Consider the following 17347-nt stretch of genomic DNA (forward strand, 5'->3'; position numbering starts at 1 on the left):
CAAGTCACCTCTTCCCAGGTGAGATGTGGTGGGAAACTACCAGATCGGGTGCAAGCCAAGCTCCAAGGGCTGGTTCCTGCCCTGGTGGCTCCTTGCAGGGCCTGGCTTGAGAAGCGCCAAGGAGCCGTGTGTGGCCAGGAGACAGGGTGCAGAAGGAACGTGGATGAAGGATCAGGGTGGGGGAGCAGGAAGAAGGGAGGGTGTCAAAGGAATCTGGGGGTTCTGGGTGAGCTGGGGGGGAAGAAAGCAAGGGGAACAGGGTGGCTGGGGTCTGGGCATGAGGCAGGACATTATGTGGCTTTGTGTCCACTTGCACCAAAGGCCACAGCCACACTGCCCTGAAGGTGCACAGCAGTGGCACTTCCAGGGTGGGTCCTGGACTGTGTGGCTGCAATGACCTGGTCCCAGGTAAAGCACTGCTGAGAAGTCTCAGCCCCAGCCCTGCATCCTCCTATCTCAGCCTAACCTGCTGAGCTGTCTCCCACATGCTCCTGAAAGCCAGCACACAGGCCACCCATCCCTGCACCAGGAGGCAGGCCTTAGAACTGCCTTGTGGGCACCCAGGGGAAGTGCCATAATAGAAGATGCTGTGTTTCTGCCTGGCTTTGAACCAGGGACCTTTTGCGTGTTAGGCAAATGTGATAACCCCTACACCACAGAAACACACTGAACAGTATTTTCTGATGCACTTAAACTTGGGCAAATATTCGGTTGCTAACCCTTTGGCCAGCAGAGATTGCTGCGGGGAAAATGAATTCTTTGATGTCAATTTTGTGCCCTCAGGAAGGGACCAAACTGAAGGAGGCCGGGCCCCCACCTGGGGACTCCAACCTAAACCCTGAGACCAAGGGGTTTACAAGCCAGAGAATCAAAGTTTGCTTCATTTTGCCCTCCCGCAACCCTGCAGAACCTCAAAGGCAACTCCACAGTCCCAGCGGCTGGGGGAGATGTGCATGTCAGAGCCTCTGCCCACTGAGCTGTAGCCTTCTGTGCCCAGGGAGCCAGACACCGCCAGGGTGGGAAGGCAGGAGGGAAATGGGGAATGGACGAACTTTGCGAGACAATGGTGTTGTCTGGGACCATACAGTAGAACAGTTTAGAGGTGGGTCTGAGTAGGGCACCGTGGCTTAGCTGGCTAAAGCACTTGCCTACTAAACAACAGCACCTGGGTTCAGTTACCATTGGTGCCTTGTTGCAGCTTTTGCTCACATTTACTTATGCCCTTCTGGGACACAGAAGAGGTCTCCTCTGGCCACCCATGGAACTGCTGGTTCAGGAAAAGGCTGATTGGGGAGGTGTGTTGGGAAGAAGGAAACCACAAGTCCCAAGAGGTTTCTCCCCCTCAAGTGAGATGCTCCTGATGCCCACAGACCCTGACTCTCCATGGCTGCAGGAGCTGCAGAGGTTGCACCCTCAGGCTCTCTAGGCCCTGACTCCTTCACGCATTCACAAGTGTGTGTGGTGCGGACTCTCCTGTCCCAGTAATTGCAGTGAGAGCCCTGTTATTGCCAGTCACAGCAGCCCCTGCACTGGCTCCAGGCTTGTTGTTTCCTTCTTCGCAACATCCCTCCCCAGTCAGCCTTTCCTAAACCAGAAGTTCCAGGGGAGGCCTCTTCTGTGTCCCAGAAGGACCTAGGAAAATGTAAGCAAAGGTTCCAACAAGGCACCACTGGGAATTGAACCCAGGATCTCCTGTTTATGAGGCAAGTGCTTTAGCCAGCTAAGCCATGGTGCCCTCCTCCAAAGTCTCTTTAAAATGGCTCTTTATGTTTCCAGACAACACTTTTGACTCCCAAAGTGCAGCCATTCCCCACTTCCCTCCAGCCATGGAGTTCAGGCTTTGGCTGCTCAGCAGGGTTCGGGTTCACCTGTCAAGGAAGGGAAGAGTATTTGGGTGCAGACTGGTTAACCTAGTGAGGAGGCTTTAAACTAGGTTTGATGGGGGCAGGTGCCCAAAGCCCACACGTAAGTGAACAACATGGACACCTGGGAGACGGACCAGAAATGGGAGAGAGCAGGGGCTGTAACCGCAGAGATAAAGGAGGGACGCGGGACCACTGGGAAGCAAAATCTAATCTGTGTCTTAGATGCTCGTATAGACACATGGAAACGATGGGTAATGAGCAGGAAGAAGTTGGTATCACAGGGACGTGGTGGGATAATACACTTTATTGGAATTTTGGCACAGAAGGGTTCAGCTTGCTCGGGAAGGACTGGCAGGGAAAAAGGGAGGAGGAGTTTCCTTCGATATGAAACATGCAAACACTTGGCCTGAGGAAGAGTTGGACACAGCAGACAGACTTCTCAGGAGTCTCTGGGTGAGGTTAAAGGGGTAAAACCCCAGGGTGATGTCACACTAGGCATCTATTACAGACACCTCCCCAGGCAGAAGAGGTGCCTGAGGCTTTTTAAACAATTAACAAAATCATCCAAAGCGCAGCTGGTTTCACACACACTCAGCCTCACCCACAGCTGGGAGGCAGTTTGCAGGGAGCTGAAAAGAAACAGAAGAGGGGAAATGAGCCTGGCAGAACCAAGTCTTGGGATTCTTCTGTATCCAGATGTGCTAAACAGCTGGCAGCCAAGCTCCCAAGTGCTGGTCTGTTCCCACGTTCCCACCCTCCCCAGGCAGGTGAATCCCCTCTGCTGGGTGTTACAGGCTGGACTTTGCCTGCCTGATTTTAGCCAGGGAACTGCTCCCAGTGAGGCAAACATGACACCCCCTGCCCTGCGGAAACCAGCCCCTTGCCTTATGGAAGAGGGAAGGAGCCCCTGGAAGCACTTAGACCCTGGCTGGCTCTGCCTGTGGAAAAGAGGAAGCAGCAAATATCTATCGCTGGAGAATGTGGGTATCGATCCCACTGCCTCTCGCATGCGAAGCGAGCGCTCTACCACTTGAGCTAATTCCCCTGCCTGTAAGTAGCTTTTCCTGCCCCACCCACCTTGTTCCAGAGCCCACAATGTCCCTTCTGATAAACCCTAAATCTAAAACTCAGCAAATACCCAGAGAAGTTGTGGTTCCCTTTGCAAGACTCTGCACAGCTCAGTTCCAATCAGCCGGTCTTCCCTAGAGCCCGGAACATCGACCGCGGCAGCGTCGCTCTTACGCCCAGTGTAGACACGGCCTTAGAGTGTCACAAACTAGCCCCAGACACATTCCTGGCTAGGACCAGTCACAGTCTGGGCTCAGTGAGGGTCCATCCTACCTGAGACGTGTGTGACACAAAAGCCTCCTGTTCCCTGCCCGGTTCCCAACACTGGCTGCAGACCCAGCGATATTTGGTGCCTTGGCTGCTGTCCCTGCTGGCAGGGAGCTGTCCCGCACCTGCAGTTCATCCGCCTCCCGGAGAGGCAGCAGCTCTGTGAGGGGGAGAAGCCGGGGAATTTCCCTGCTGTGTATAAAACCATCACTGCCGGCCTGGGCTGGGCCAGTGCGCTGGCATCCCTCCTGTCTGGAGCATCCGCCAGGGAAAAACTGAAACCGCATCTGGAGATAAGGGGTCAGGGTCCCTCCTGGCAGGAGCTATAGGGAATGGGCTACCTCTACTTCTCCATAGCAGGAAATACTGGACCAGGGGTCCCTCCACCCCTTCCTCAGGAGGAGCTATGGCACCAGGGGACCTTCCACCCCCCAGCAGGTGCCAATGGGTGCCATGGGGGTTCACACACAAACAGGGGCACACGCCCTCAATATCGGTGCCCAGGGCAAAACTTGCTCTGCTCCTGGAACAGGAACAGTGACTAGCAGTGAGGCCCCTCCCTGGCAGCACCGTGTCAGACGGTTTCTTCTCGGCCTGGTGCCTCCTGAATGCTGGGAGGAGCTGCCTGGCCCGAGGGGCTGCAGTTCCCTGGAGAGAGGGGCTGGCTACACCTACCCTGCAGACTTCTTGCTCAAGAACTGTTTTGTGCAAAAGTTCTTGCACAACAGTGTGTCCACACTCCCATGTGCTGTTGCACAAGAGAAGTGCTTTTCTGTAAGAGCGCCCATGGCAGTGTGGCCGTTCTCCTGCGCAGGAAAGCTCTGATGGGCATTTTAACCATCGGGCTTTCTTGAGCAAGAAACCCCTGTTGCCCGTCCACACTGCCTCTTTGTGGATGAGTTATTGGGCAAGGGGCCTTATTTCTCGTGGGGAGAGGAATAACTCTTGTGCAAGAAGCCCTGTTTTCTGATGCTGTACTATACATTTACATGTGCAAGAACGTGCCTGCAGTGTAGACGCTCTGCAAGTTTTTGCGCAAGAACAACAAAAAGCCTGCAGTGTAGATGTAGCCCTGGAATGTAGACAGAGTCTGAGACAGGCAAGGAAAGGAAGTGGCCAGAGCCTCCCCTCAGCAGGCTGGTCCTCAATAGGCTGGGTGCGTCTACACGGCACCCTCACCTCGAAGTGAGCTGTGCAATGTGAGCGGCTGCCCGGGACCCCAGGGGAAGGTCTGTGGGGAGTTTCCAAGGCAACAACAAAGTTTCATAATCTACACTCATGTGACTGTGATTTATTCCTCCACTAGCAAGTGTGTCTGAAGGGATGAGAAATTCAGGGCCCAGGTGCAGGGAGCCGGGTCACATTCTCCTGCCTGAGTCTCAGTCCTGGCTGAAGCCTGGCTACAGAGAGAAGAGGCCAATGCAAACAGCCCCATGGCAGCGAGGGAGTCAGTATGTGGGTGGGTGGAGCAGAGAATTGGGGCAGAGCTGGGCTCTAACTCACTAGGGGTGTGTCCCATAGCTCAGAATAAGTGATGCAATTGGGTAGCTCATTTCAAGTCACTTTTGAAATAGCTTATTTTGTAATTTGGCGCTGGCTGCACAGCACTTAGTTCCAAATAAATCGCTATTCCGAAATGCCCCTCACTCCTCGCGCCATGAGGTTTGCAGGGACGTCGGAATAGCGAGCCCGTTATGGTTTGAAATAAGGGGCTTGCTCTTAAGATGCGTCCGTGTGATTTGAGCACCACGTCCCCTAAACCTCCGAGCTAGCCGGCCCACGGGTGTCAGTCCCACAAGTGGCCCTTTCAGAAAGGAGCCTCAGGCTGCCACAGAGACCTTGTGGGGTCTAGAAGAAGATGGGTGGGGCAGGGGACGTGTTCCCATGCAGGGGAGTTAGCTCAAATGGGAAACCCCTTACTTTGTGTGTGAAAAGTAGTGGGATTGATGCCCATGGTCTTCAACTGCAGCTTTGTCCTGGTTCCTAGTTTTCACTGCTGGGGGCTTAGTGGCTCCTCCCTCTTCCTACCTGCTCTCCCAAAAGAGACAGACCTGGCTCCCCTTTCTTTTCCCCCAGCAATTGCCATGCTGCATAGCAGAGAGTGGAGATATCAACAGCAACAGTCCATCTGGCTCTGTGGTGCAATGGAAAGCACGTTGGACTTCTAAGCTTCATTGGTTAATGTGAGCCCAGCTAGACATTCAAAGGTTGTGGGTTCAAGTCCCACCAGAGTCACTTTAGCTGCTTCCTCATTTCCAGGGTGCAGCTTTTACAGACCAGTCAATCCTTAGGCTGACACTGGGGTGGGCTGGCATCCAGGCAATTCCCTGCAGACCCCATTAAGGGTGGAGGGAAGGGCTAGGACTTGGGGGTCGGGATGGGGGTTGTTCTGAGAGGCTGCAGGTGCCAATAGACCCTCCATGTCTCCTACCAGTGCTGTGCAACACGCAGGCTTGGAGCTTTGCTGGAAAAAAGCACCAGTCTAGACACGGATCTTTCGGAAAATAAAACCTTTTCCAAAAGATCCCTTAATCCTTATTTTAAGGGTTTATTTTCTGAAAGATCCAGCAAAGCTCCAAGATGGAAAAAAGCGGAAGCCATTTTTATGCAAATGAAGCGAGGGGTATTTAAATCCCCGCATCATTAGCAATTGCGATGTGTCTAATTTGCATCCCTTTTACAGAAAAGGGATGCAGTCTAGACACAGCCTTAGTGTAGATGTAGCCTCTGTGAGTTACCAGCAGTGTGGCTGTTAGTGTCGGCATCTAACTAATTGCACCATTAGGCCATGTCTTCACTCAGGTGGAGATTGCTGCTGCAATCCATCTTCCAGAGCTTGATTTAGCAAGTCTAGCTAAGCCTCACTAAATCAAACCCCTAGGGCACCTCCTGCTCTTTGCTACTATCCTACTCCCAGTGTGAGGGCACCACCAAGCTCAACTGAAGGTAAAAACAACTCCAGCTACATGCTGAAGAATGGTGGGAAGAAAAGACCCATTGACCTGGCAACAAGGCACCACCGGGAGTTGAACCCAGGATCCCCTGCTTACAAGGCAAGTGCTTTAGCCAACTAAGCCATGGTGCCCTCCTTGTAAACAACCTTAAAACTGTTCTACTTTATGGTTCCAGACACCCCCTTCCCATCCCAAAGTGCAGCCGTTCCCCGTTCCCCTCCAGCTCTTGCCATGACTCAAGGCCTGTGCAGCCCAAGACATTTGATTGGCAGCTGGTACCCAAAACCTTTCTGTCAATTGTAGCCCCAGGCCCCAAAGGGACAGACCCAAGGCAGCCGCCTGGTCCTAAGGCCGGGCCTGCAGCCAGGGGGAGGGAGAAGAATCTCTCCTTTCAGCTGGAGTCAAATCAGCCACCTAAGGACACTTGCCGAGCACCCGCTACAGGCCTCTGCTCTGCCAGCTGAGCTATGGAAGGTGCCTGGGGCAGGCTGCTGTGCCCAGTTTGCCCTTGGACGAGTGTCAGGGCAAGAGCCCCCCGAAGGGGACGGCCTCCCAGGGGAGGGGCAGAGGAACCCAGCAGCACAGGGGTGTCACAGGCGCTTCACCTGCAGAAGGACCCTTGAGTGATCCAGGCAGAAACGCCGCGTCTCGCTCCCTGCAGCTCCCCTTGCTGCCCTGGCAGGCGCTGCCCCTTCTCCCACCGGCCTGGGCCTGGCCTCCCTCCCCCGCCCAGCACCACAGAAAGCCCCTTGGCGTGAGCCTGGGCAAGCCAGAGGCCTCAGGCCTGTCCCCTCTGAGGGGCTTGTGCCTCGGCCTCCTCTGCCCTTGGCGCCGGCTCTCCCGGCTGCCCCTGAGCGCTGCTGGCCAAAGGAGGCAGCAAGGCAGGAGAGGGAGGAGGAGCAAGTCCCGCTGAGGCCGACAGCTCGGGCTCAAGCCTCCAGCCCCAGCACAAAACCTTCAGCCGGGCCCGTGTGTCTCCCTCCTGCCCCCGCACACGCTCACAGGGGGAAACGTGCCCCATGTTCCATCCCCGCGCCAGGCCTGGGCGACGGGCTCAGCCCTCCAGCAGCCCACAGGGCCTGTGAGGGACGGACTGAGAGCAGGGCCCCACTGACACCCCCCATTCTGCCCCACTGGCCTGCGTGCGGCGCTGGCACAGGACAGGCAGGAACGGCAGCCGGGGAGAAAGCAGCTTGGACTGACGGGCGAGTCTCACTTGCTGACCAGACTCCCGGGCGCTGGGCTCTGGGGACAGCCGGGGGGAGCGGGGAGGAGAGAGGGTGTGAAGAAATTCCAGGGGGGGCATGAGCGTTTTCACAAATCAAAAAGCGGGGGGGAGAGATGCCGAAAATTTTGGGAACCACTGCAAGGGGACAACCCAGCAGGGACTCAAAGTGAGTGCTCCAGGTGAGGTTTCAACTCACAACCTCAGCATGTCTCCTACAAGTACTGCCTTATAAGTACTGTGCACTGACCCATTGCACCACTGGAGCAGATATTTGAAGTGCTTCTTCAAAGTCCTTAGATTGAAAAAGTCAAGACGCACAAAGTGGAATTGAAGTTTCTGCTGAGCCCTTGTTCTTTCTTTTCACAGGCAGAGCCGGGGGGCTCCACACATCCAGAGACCCCTCCCTCTTCCTCTCTGGTCTCTGAAATAACCCACCCTAATGGGGCACAAAGCTGCTGGAGGCCAGAGCACGAGAGATGAGTTGCACGTGGGTTAGTGCTCGCTTTGCACATGAGAGGTAGCAGGATTCTCTCCCATCTTCTCCCACCTGCTCGATGGGGCTCAGGGGTTGGCCCCTTTCCTGCTGCCCCAACTCTTATTCCCACAATGCACTTTGTGCAGGGACCGTTGGTCTTTGTTGCAAGGCGTGTGGCTGGGAGCCAGGATGTGACGGACCGGGCTGTGTCTGGGCACATCTGAGGGCGTCCGCTCAGGGCAAATTGCTCGAATCCGGGGCTACTTACAGCCCCCGACTGGTGACCTTTCCACACAGGCCACAAACCAGTGCCACAGAGCGTTTCAGCTGCCTGCCTGAAGCCTCACGAGCAAAACCCCTCCGACACCCCAGCAATATCCGTGCCCCAGATGGCCCCGGGTCTATACACAGCTGGGGGGTCCTAGCACCCAATCCCACCTACCCCGAACAAGTTCTGTCCGGTTCCAAGAAACCAGCCACAGATCCCTGGTCAATTTACCCTCTGGACCTTACCCACAAATCACGCTGGGCCAATCCTTTAGAATCTATATCTAAAGGTTTATTGTTACAAGAAAGAAAAGCCTGAGAGTAAGGTTATTAAAGTACAGTACGTTACATGCACCGAATCTCCCAGTTCTCAATGCAGGCTCTAGCACAGATGTTGCAGCTGCTGGTTTAAAAGTTCTTATTGCACATCCTACGATCAGGATGGGTCCACAGGTCTTCCGGTCTCTTCAATCCCTGCAGTGCTGCCTCTGGGATGAAGTGCTGAGCTGAGAACAAAAATGGCCTCGACCACATGGCCTCTTCTGGTCTCAGCCGGTCACCTGGTCCTCAGCCTCTCTCTGCTGGCAGCTCTTGGGTCTCCGCCCTCCTGCTTTAGGTGTGTCTTTGGGCCATCAAGGGCCATTGTTCCACAGGGCTCCACTACTCAGCCTGTCCATAGCAATGCTCAACCACATTCAGAGAAATATTCAGCTTCCACACAGATTACAGATTCCTACCTACACACATAGACATTATACACTCACATAAATAGCGTACATAAGATCAACAAACAATAATCTCCCATTCAATCCCCACATGGCTCCCCCCTATACCAATTTCTGGGGCCAACACCCCCACCTAGGGGTGCAGCAGCGATCTGGCTGCTTCCCTCCAATTCAGCAACTTGACACACAGTCACATGAGTGTAGATTATGAAACTTTGTAGTTGTTGTTGCCTTGGAAACTCCCCACAGACCTTCCCCTGGGGTCCCGGGCAGCCGCTCACACTGCACAGCTCACTTCGAAGTGAGGGTGCTGTGTAGACGTGCCCGTCCTGTTGAGGGCCAGCCTGCTGGGGGGAGGCTCTGGCCACTTCCTTTACTTGTCTCTCTCAGGCTGTGTCTATACAGCAGGGCTACATCTACACTGCAGGCTTTTTGCACAAGAGCAACTGCTCTTGGGTAAAAACTTGCAGAGTGTCTACACTGCAGGGACGTTCTTGCGCAAGTAAATTTATAGTGCAGCATCAGACAACAGGGCTTCTTGCACAGAAGTTATTGCTCTCCCCACAAGGAATAAGCCCTCTTGTGCAAGAACTCGTCAACAAGGTGGCAGTGTGGATGGGCAACAGGGGTTTCTTGCTCAAGAAAGCCATGTATCTAAAATGGCCATCAGAGCTTTCCTGCGCAGGAAAGCGTCCACACTGCCATAGGCGCGCTTGCAGAAAAGCACTTCTCTTGTGCAACAGCACATGGCAGTGTGGACACACTGTTGGGCAAGACATTTTGCACAAAACAGATTTTGCGCAAGAAGCCTGCGGGGTAGGTGTAGCCAGGGGCTGTTTGGGTTTGTTACCAGCACTGAGCTTTGTACAACAGCCCAGGGAACATTGTGAAAAGCCAAAACCTTCCCGCCCTGGGTGTCCTTGGCCAGTCAGCAAGTGGGAGAAAGGTTCCCTGAAGTGCTGACTTCAGGTGATTTGAAACAAGCCCCAGCAGCTCAGATGAGGTGGCCGAGTGGTTAAGGCGATGGACTGCTAATCCATTGTGCTCTGCATGCATGGGTTCAAATCCCATCCTCATCGGGTGTTAGTAGTCTTCTCTCTTGCCTCTCCCAGAGGTTTAGTGGCAGCCCTGCCTGCCCCACCCCCCTCCCACTACAGCCAGGGGAAATCTCCACAGAGACACTCCCAAATGCTGCCCTCAGGGGGAAACCTCACAAAGGAGATTCCAGGCAGCCAGGCCATGGGGGTCTCTGAGATGCCCCAGCCCTGCAGCCTGTCCCACCTGGCTGTTGCCATGGTCCCTCTGTGAGGTCACTGCCTCCCAGCCAATGAGCTGAGGTTCTGCAAAAGTTCCTTGTGATGTCACTGCTGCCTTGCAGGCTCATGTCCTGCCCCTGGCCAGCCCCTTGGCATGTGTGAGCTGCTCTCCCTCTGCCCCCTCACTCAGGGCTGGTTCTGGGGCTCAAGCAGGGAACATCAGAGGCTGCTCAGGGGGCCACATTGCTAGGAATAAGGGATCTTTTGGAAAAGGTTTTATTTTCCAAAAGATCCCGTCTAGACTGGCGCTTTTTCCTGGCAAAGCCCTGAGCTGGAAAAAAAGCAGCAGCCATGTTCATGCAAAGGAAGCAGGGGAGATTTAAATCCCCGCTTCATTTGCAATTGCGCTGTGTCTAATCTGCATCCCTTTTCCGCAAAAGGCCCTTCAGCAGCAGCACACGGCTGCCATCCAGCAGGCCCTTCCGGGGGTTTGTGCATCTGAGAGGCCCTGAGGGAGAGTTCCAGACAAGGACACCTGTGAGACTCTCCCCTGGGTGCCCCCACAAGGGCCTTCTGTATTTCCCCTCTGTGCCTCCCTCACCACCACCGCACACACACCCTTCCCCTGCCCGCCCTTCCCACTTTCTGCTCCCGCCTCCCCTGCTGAAGACACGTGAGGAGACACGTGAGAAGTGGTTTGTTTTTTTGTGGACCTGCCCCGACCGCAGCCCTAGAGACTCTGGAACAAAGAAGACACATGAGAAGAACCCAACTTTCTTCCTTTTCCTGTGACATGGATGGATCTAGCTCAGGTTTCACTCAAGGGGTCCGTCTGCATGTGAAGTACCTGTGACAGCCCCTGTGCTTCTCTGCCCCTCATCAGCAATGCCACCTACTTGGGGGAGCACGTGCCCCGAGACTTGTAGAAATGACAACCTAGACAAGCCATCGTCAATCAGGCTCCCTTCGATAGCTCAGCTGGCAGAGCGGAGGACTGTAGTGTGTGTTTGACAAGTGATCCTTAGGTCGCTGGTTCAACTCCGGCTTGAAGGAGCGATTGTTTTCCCTCCGGCCTGGCCTTAGCAGAAGGTAACCAAGGTGGTTGCCTTGGGTCCATGTCTTCAGAGCCCTCCGCTGCAATTGACAAAAAGATTGTGGGGAGGAGCTGCCAATCACATTTCTTGGGCTGCGCAGGTTATATCCACAAACACAAAAGTTCTGCCCTGGAACTGCCTTGTGGGCACCCAGAGGAACCACAATAAGAGAAGACCCAGTGGTTCTGCCTGGCTTTGAACCAGGGACCTTTTGCATGTTAGGCAAATGTGATAACCACTACACCACAGAAACACACATACAAAAGTTTTCTGCTACTGCACTTACGCTTGAGCAAATATTCGGTTGCTAACCCTTTGGCCAACAGAGATTGCTGCGGGGCAAAGGAATTCTCTGTTGTCTATTTTGTGCCCTCGGGAAGGGACCAAACTGAAGGAGGCCGGGCCCCCACCTGGGAACTCCAACCTAGACCCTGAGACCAAGGGGTTTACAAGCCAGATAATCAAAGTTTGTTGCATTTCACCCTCCCCCAACCCTGCAAAACCTCAAAGGCGACTCTAGAGTCCCAGCGGCTGACGGAGAGGTGCATGTTACAGCCTCTGCCCACTGAGCTGTAGCCTTCTGTGCCCAGGGAGCCAGACACAGCCAGGGTGGGAAGGCAGGAGGGAAATGGGGAATGGCCAAAATTTGCGAGACAGTGGTGTTGTCTGGGACCATAGAGTAGAACAGTTTAGAGGTGGGTCTGAGTAGGGCACCGTGGCTTAGCTGGCTAAAGCACTTACCAAATAAACAACAGCACCTGGGTTCAGCCTTTGCTCACATTTACTGATGCCCTTCTGGGACACAGAAGAGGCCTCCCCTGGCCACCCATGGAACTGCTGGTTCAGGAAAAAGGCTGAGTGGAGAAGAAAGAAACCAGAAGAGGTGAGAAGCTCCTGATGCCCACAGACCCTGACTCTCCATGGCTGCAGAGGTTTCACCCTCAGGCTCTGAGCTCCTCAGGAAATCACAAGGATGTGCAGGGCTGGCTTTCCTGTCTCAGTAAGTGCAGTCAGAGCCCTGCCTTGCCAGTGCCAGTCACAGCAGCCTCTGCACCTGCTCTAAGCTTGTGGTTTCCTTCTTCCCAACACCCTCCCCACTCAGCCTTTTCCGGAACCAGCAATTCCATGGGTGGCCAGGGGAGGCCTCTTCTGTGTCCTAGAAAGGCAACACAGGGACTTGAACCCAGGATCTTTCATTTATGAGGCAGGTGCTTTAGCCAACTGAGCCATAGTGCCCTCCTCCAAAGGCTTTTTAAAATGACTCTTTATGTTTCCACACAACACTTTTGACTCCCAAAGTGCAGCCGTTCCCCACTCCCCACAGCCATCAAGCCCAAGCGGTGTCTGGCTCCCTGGGCACAGAAAGCTACAGCTCCATGGGCAGGGGGCTTTGGCTTCCTTGCCCATGGGATGCTGTTGCAGGAAGGGCTGCTCAGCAGGGACGGGGTTCATTTGTTGAGGAAGGGAAGAGTATTTGGGTGCAGACTGGCTAACCTAGTGAGGAGGCTTTAAACTAGGTTTGATGGGGGCAGGTGCCCAAAGCCCACAGGTAAGTGAACAACATGGACACCTGGGAGATGGGCCAGAGAGCAGGGGCTGTAACCGCAGAGATAAAGGAGGGACAAGGGACCACTGGGAAGCAAAATCTAATCTGTGTCTTAGATGCTGGTACAGACACACAGGACTATGGGTAATAAGCAGGAAGTTGGTATCACAGGGACGTGGTGGGATAATACACTTTATTGGAATATTGGCACAGAAGGGTAGAGCTTGCTCAGGAAGGACTGGCAGGAAAAAGGGAGGAGGAGACATGTGAACACTTGACACAGGAGTGGACTTGTTGGGACTCTCTGGGTGAGGTTAAAGGGGTAAAACCCCAGGGTAATGTCACACTAGGCGTCTATTACAGACACCTCCCCAGGCAGAAGAGGTTCCTGAGGCTTTTTAAACAATTAACAAAATCATCCAAAGCTGGTCCTAGCGGCTGGTTTCACACACACTCAGCCTCACCTACAGCTGGGAGGCAGTTTGCAGGGAGCTGAAAAGAAACAGAAGAGGGGAAACTGGAGCCTGGCAGAACCAAGTCTTGGGATTCTTCTGTATCCAGATGTGCTAAGCAGCTGGCAGCCAAGCTCCCAAGTGCTGGTCTGTTCCCACCCTCCCCAGACAGGCAAATCCCCTCCGCTGGGTGTTACAGGCTGGACTTTGCCTGCCTGACTTTTAGCTAGGGAACTGCTCCCTGTGAGGCAAATGTGACACCCCTTGCACTGCAGAAACCAGCCCATTGCCTTATGGGAAGAGAAAGAGCCCTTGGAAACAGCCCCTGGCTGGTTCTGTCTGTGGAAAAGAAAGAGCAAATCTTTACAACTGGAGAACGTGGGCATAGATCCCACTGCCTCTCACATGTGAAGTGAGCACTCAATGCCCATGTTCTCCAACTGCAGCTCAGTTCTCATCCCTTATTTTCATTGTCGGGGCTCAGTGGCCCCCTCCCTCTTCCTACCTGCTCTCTCAAAAGAGACAGACCTGGCTCCCCTTTCTTTGCCCCCAGCAATTGCCATGCTGCAAAGCAGAGAGTCATACAACCGTAGAGCTGGAAGAGACCTCAGAAGGCCATCAAGTCCAGCCCCTGTTCTAGAGAGTGGAGATCTCAAATTCAGCACTCTCTGTGGTGACAGTTCCCAGCAGACCCCAGTGAGGGTGGAGGGAAGGGCTGGTTCTTGGGGTTGGGTTTGGGGGTTGTTCTGAAAGGCTGCAGGTGCCGTTAGACCATTTTGTCCCTCCCTGTCTCTACTAGTGCTGAGCAACACTCAGGCTGTGTCTACACTGCACTGCTCTTCTGGAAAACCTACGCACATTTCAAAACTCAATTTGTGCAACTTTTTCTGCTGCTTGTTTTGGAAGAGGCTTTTCTGACATTTGGCCTGTTACACTGGGCAAGTCACACAAGGGAGGCAGCAGGCAGAGCCAGCCCAATGCACCAGCCTCCCAGGGCAGGGGAGGCTAAACCACAAGCCTCCAGCAGCTGCCTGGCCTGATTCATCTCCCCTTCCTAGGCTGGCACCAAGGGGCATTATCAGCTAACATCACCTTTCTCTGTCACGTGGGAGGTGGGCTCATCCCAGGCACAGGCTGGTCAGCAGCAGCTGCACTTACCTGGGCACTAGCAATAAGAGAAGATGTTGGGTTTCTGCCTGGTTTTGAACCAGGGACCTTTTGTGTGTTATGCAAACATGCTAATCACTACACCACAGAAACACACTTTGGTGCTGGTGGAACTGGGATGACTGTTCTGTTCCTAGCTCTTTCTAAAAGGGGACTGCACCTTGTGAACACTCCACCTCTTGTTCTCAGGGAAGCCACTAACCCGAGCTGCCAGCTCCTCATTTCCTCACCAGCCCCTTGAGATTTGTAGCTCAAAGCTGGAGCTGCTGTGGAAGGAGGTGAAGCTACAGAAGCTGACGGGGAACAGTCAGCTGGCAGAGGGTTATTTTTTCCCCTCGCTGGGCTGATGTGGCTAGAACTGAGAAGAAGAAAATCCTCTTCCCTTCAACTCAGAAGATGGAAATTGCAGTTTGTTCTCTCTCTGGTTCTACTAAAGCTGGACCTCAGGACTAGACTTTTTCTTTCTAAAACCCTGGTGAAAGCTGAGAGTGAATTGCTTGCAGACTGAGAATGTGAGTTAAAGAAGGGCATCACCCAGATGGGGCTTGAGCCCATGACCCTGAGATTAAGAGCCTTATGTTGTTTTGTTAACTGAGCTACCCAGACTGGCTACACCAACTCTTTTCATGCCCCTATGACAGGGTAGCAGGAGCCAAGTGCTCTCAACTTCCTGACTTGGCTCTTTCTTGCCTCCAGTGGGGGGTTCTGGTCTGTGGGGAGGTTTGAGCTCAAATCACCCTCCTGACACACCCACTTCGTTTCCCACAAGGAACGGCCCCATTTCCATCTTTCCAGTGACAGGAGAAGGGGCCGGTTTTAAGATTTCTTGCACAAGAACCCGCCAGTGTAGACCTAGCCCTGCAGTCAGAGTTCAAAGACTGTACCAAGAGGCCGGGAATGACATCCCTTGTTTCAGTATTTTTCTTCTATACAATTATCAAGCTATATTTAGCTAAGCTGTTTGTGAGTAACTGGCGGGTACCACAGTAGCACACATCCGTACAAGCGCAAACGACCTCACTAGTGGTGCACATTATGAAACTCACTCCGCCCATGGATGGAAAATCTCACAGGGAACACAGTCCCCTGCCCATCTTCTTCCCCCCACATAGGCAGCTACAGTCCCTTTCAGCCACTAGGACACCCCAGGAAGAGAGGCAGGAGTGGGGCCAAGTGCAAGTCAGTCTGAGGGGGGCAGGCAAAGCTCATCTTGCCTTTCAGGGCCACTGGCAGCAGCATCTCTCTTGTATACTGCTGTGGAGAAAAACATGCCTGAGAGAAGAGACAGCATCAGAATCTTTGTTGCAGTTGCCGAAGTAGCTCAGTTGGGAGAGCGTTAGACTGAAGATCTAAAGGTCCCTGGTTCAATCCTGGACTTTGGCAGAAGCCTTAGTCAATGCGGCTTAGTCTCTTTTGGCATCTCTCCATCTCTGGCAGGCCAATATCTGCAGTCAGAGTTCAAAGGCTGTATCAAGAGGCCGGGAACGACATAATAAAATTGATGATATTTCAGGGTTAGAAGTGGGAGAGGGGATTTCATGTCACCTCAGAGATTGTTGACACAGTAGAACAGGGCTCTTGGCTTCAGCTGCTCCCAGCCTTGCGTCTCTGTTTTTAATTCCATGCCCCCAGAAATGAACAGTAACAGAGCCTGCCTCGGACTAAATCTGAGGCTTCCCCATACTGAGGACACACTATTTCTATTTTCTTAGACTGGAAGTTATTATGCTGATTTAAGCAATTTCAAAATAGTTTCCAAGTATACACATGCCCTTATAGTCCTGGTCTTCACAACATCCTCTGGCAAGGAGTTCCACAGGTTGACTGTGCATTGTGTGAAGAAATTGTTCCTTCTGTTTGTTTTAAACCTGCTAATATCATGGCGCATCCTGGCTGTGTCTACACTGGGCCACTTATTCCGGAAAATCAGCCGCTTTTCCGGAATAAGCTGTGAGCTGTCTACACTGGCCCTTGAATTTCCGGAAAAGCAACGACTCTCTACTGTACAAAATCAGCCACTATTCCGGAAAAGCTATGCTGCTCCCGCTCGGGCATAAGTCCTGATTCCGGAACACTGTTCCGGAAAAGGGCCAGTGTAGACAGCCCAGTAGTCTTTTCCGGAAAAAATCCCCGATCGCGAAAATGACGATCGGAGCTCTTTTCCGGAAAAGCGCATCTACATTGGCCACAGATGCTTTTCTGGAAAAGGGGCTTTTCCAGAAAAGCAGCCTGCCAATGTAGACGCTCTTTTTCCGGAAATACTTTTAACGAAATCTATTCTGTTTTAAGCATTTCCGGAAAAGGGTGCCAGTGTAGACACAGCCCCTTAGTTCTTCTATTATGGGAACAAGAAAAATACCTTTGCTTATTTACGGTCTCAAAACAGCCATGATTTATAGACCTCTATTTTATTTCCACTCTGTCTCCATCTTTCTAAGATGAAAAGTCCCAATTTCTCTTCATGTGGCAGCTGATCCAACCCTTTCATCATTTTTGTTGTGCTTGTCTGAAGTTTCCAATGCCAAGGTATGGGTTTTGGGGGCGGGGGGGGGGGGGGGTTAAGGCAACCACATTTCCAGTCAGTGCTCAAGTTGTGGGCACAGCACGGATTTACAGAGATGTAATATGATAGTCACTGTCTTATTGTCAAGGCCTTTAAAAATAATTTCTAACATCCCATTTGTGGCTCTACATGGAGTGGATGTTTTTAGAGAGCTCTCCAGCTGTGACTTGTTGTAGGCAGATTTGTTTCCATTTAGTATGTGTGTTACTAATTGTTTATACTAATTATACGGAATAATTGCCAGACTCAGAGCTCACAGCAATTTTCCATGAAAAGGTGTTTTCCCCTCCCCATCATGGTGCTTGAAAAAGAGTTAGTAACAGAATAGTTAGCCAAGTTTAAGCACTTTGTGGCTTTCTGTGGTGTAGCGGGTATGATGTTTGCCTAACATGCAAAAGGTCCTTGGTTCACATCCAGGTG

General features: G+C 53.0%; 1 protein-coding gene and 8 non-coding genes across 9 annotated transcripts in view; 3 read left to right on the forward strand and 6 right to left on the reverse strand.

Annotated features, from left to right (window-relative positions):
• The window catches only part of LOC142821620 (zinc finger protein RFP-like), a 244336-nt gene that overhangs the window by 123071 nt on the left and 103918 nt on the right, over positions 1 to 17347 (reverse strand). The window lies entirely within an intron of this gene.
• TRNAV-AAC (transfer RNA valine (anticodon AAC)) lies at positions 591 to 663 on the reverse strand. Its single transcript has one exon. It is a non-coding gene; the product is annotated as a tRNA-Val (tRNA).
• On the reverse strand, positions 1662 to 1735 carry TRNAM-CAU (transfer RNA methionine (anticodon CAU)). The gene has a single exon. It is a non-coding gene; the product is annotated as a tRNA-Met (tRNA).
• Positions 2838 to 2910, reverse strand: TRNAA-CGC (transfer RNA alanine (anticodon CGC)). The gene has a single exon. It is a non-coding gene; the product is annotated as a tRNA-Ala (tRNA).
• TRNAR-UCU (transfer RNA arginine (anticodon UCU)) lies at positions 5331 to 5435 on the forward strand. The gene is made up of 2 exons: positions 5331 to 5367; positions 5400 to 5435. It is a non-coding gene; the product is annotated as a tRNA-Arg (tRNA).
• TRNAT-UGU (transfer RNA threonine (anticodon UGU)) lies at positions 6212 to 6285 on the reverse strand. Its single transcript has one exon. It is a non-coding gene; the product is annotated as a tRNA-Thr (tRNA).
• TRNAS-GCU (transfer RNA serine (anticodon GCU)) lies at positions 9847 to 9928 on the forward strand. Its single transcript has one exon. It is a non-coding gene; the product is annotated as a tRNA-Ser (tRNA).
• TRNAY-GUA (transfer RNA tyrosine (anticodon GUA)) lies at positions 11069 to 11158 on the forward strand. The gene is given in 2 exon segments: positions 11069 to 11105; positions 11123 to 11158. It is a non-coding gene; the product is annotated as a tRNA-Tyr (tRNA).
• TRNAV-AAC (transfer RNA valine (anticodon AAC)) lies at positions 11380 to 11452 on the reverse strand. The gene has a single exon. It is a non-coding gene; the product is annotated as a tRNA-Val (tRNA).

Source organism: Pelodiscus sinensis, chromosome 19 (genome assembly GCF_052426305.1).
Source record: "Pelodiscus sinensis isolate ZL-2025 chromosome 19, ASM5242630v1, whole genome shotgun sequence".
Taxonomy (NCBI): domain Eukaryota; kingdom Metazoa; phylum Chordata; order Testudines; family Trionychidae; genus Pelodiscus; species Pelodiscus sinensis.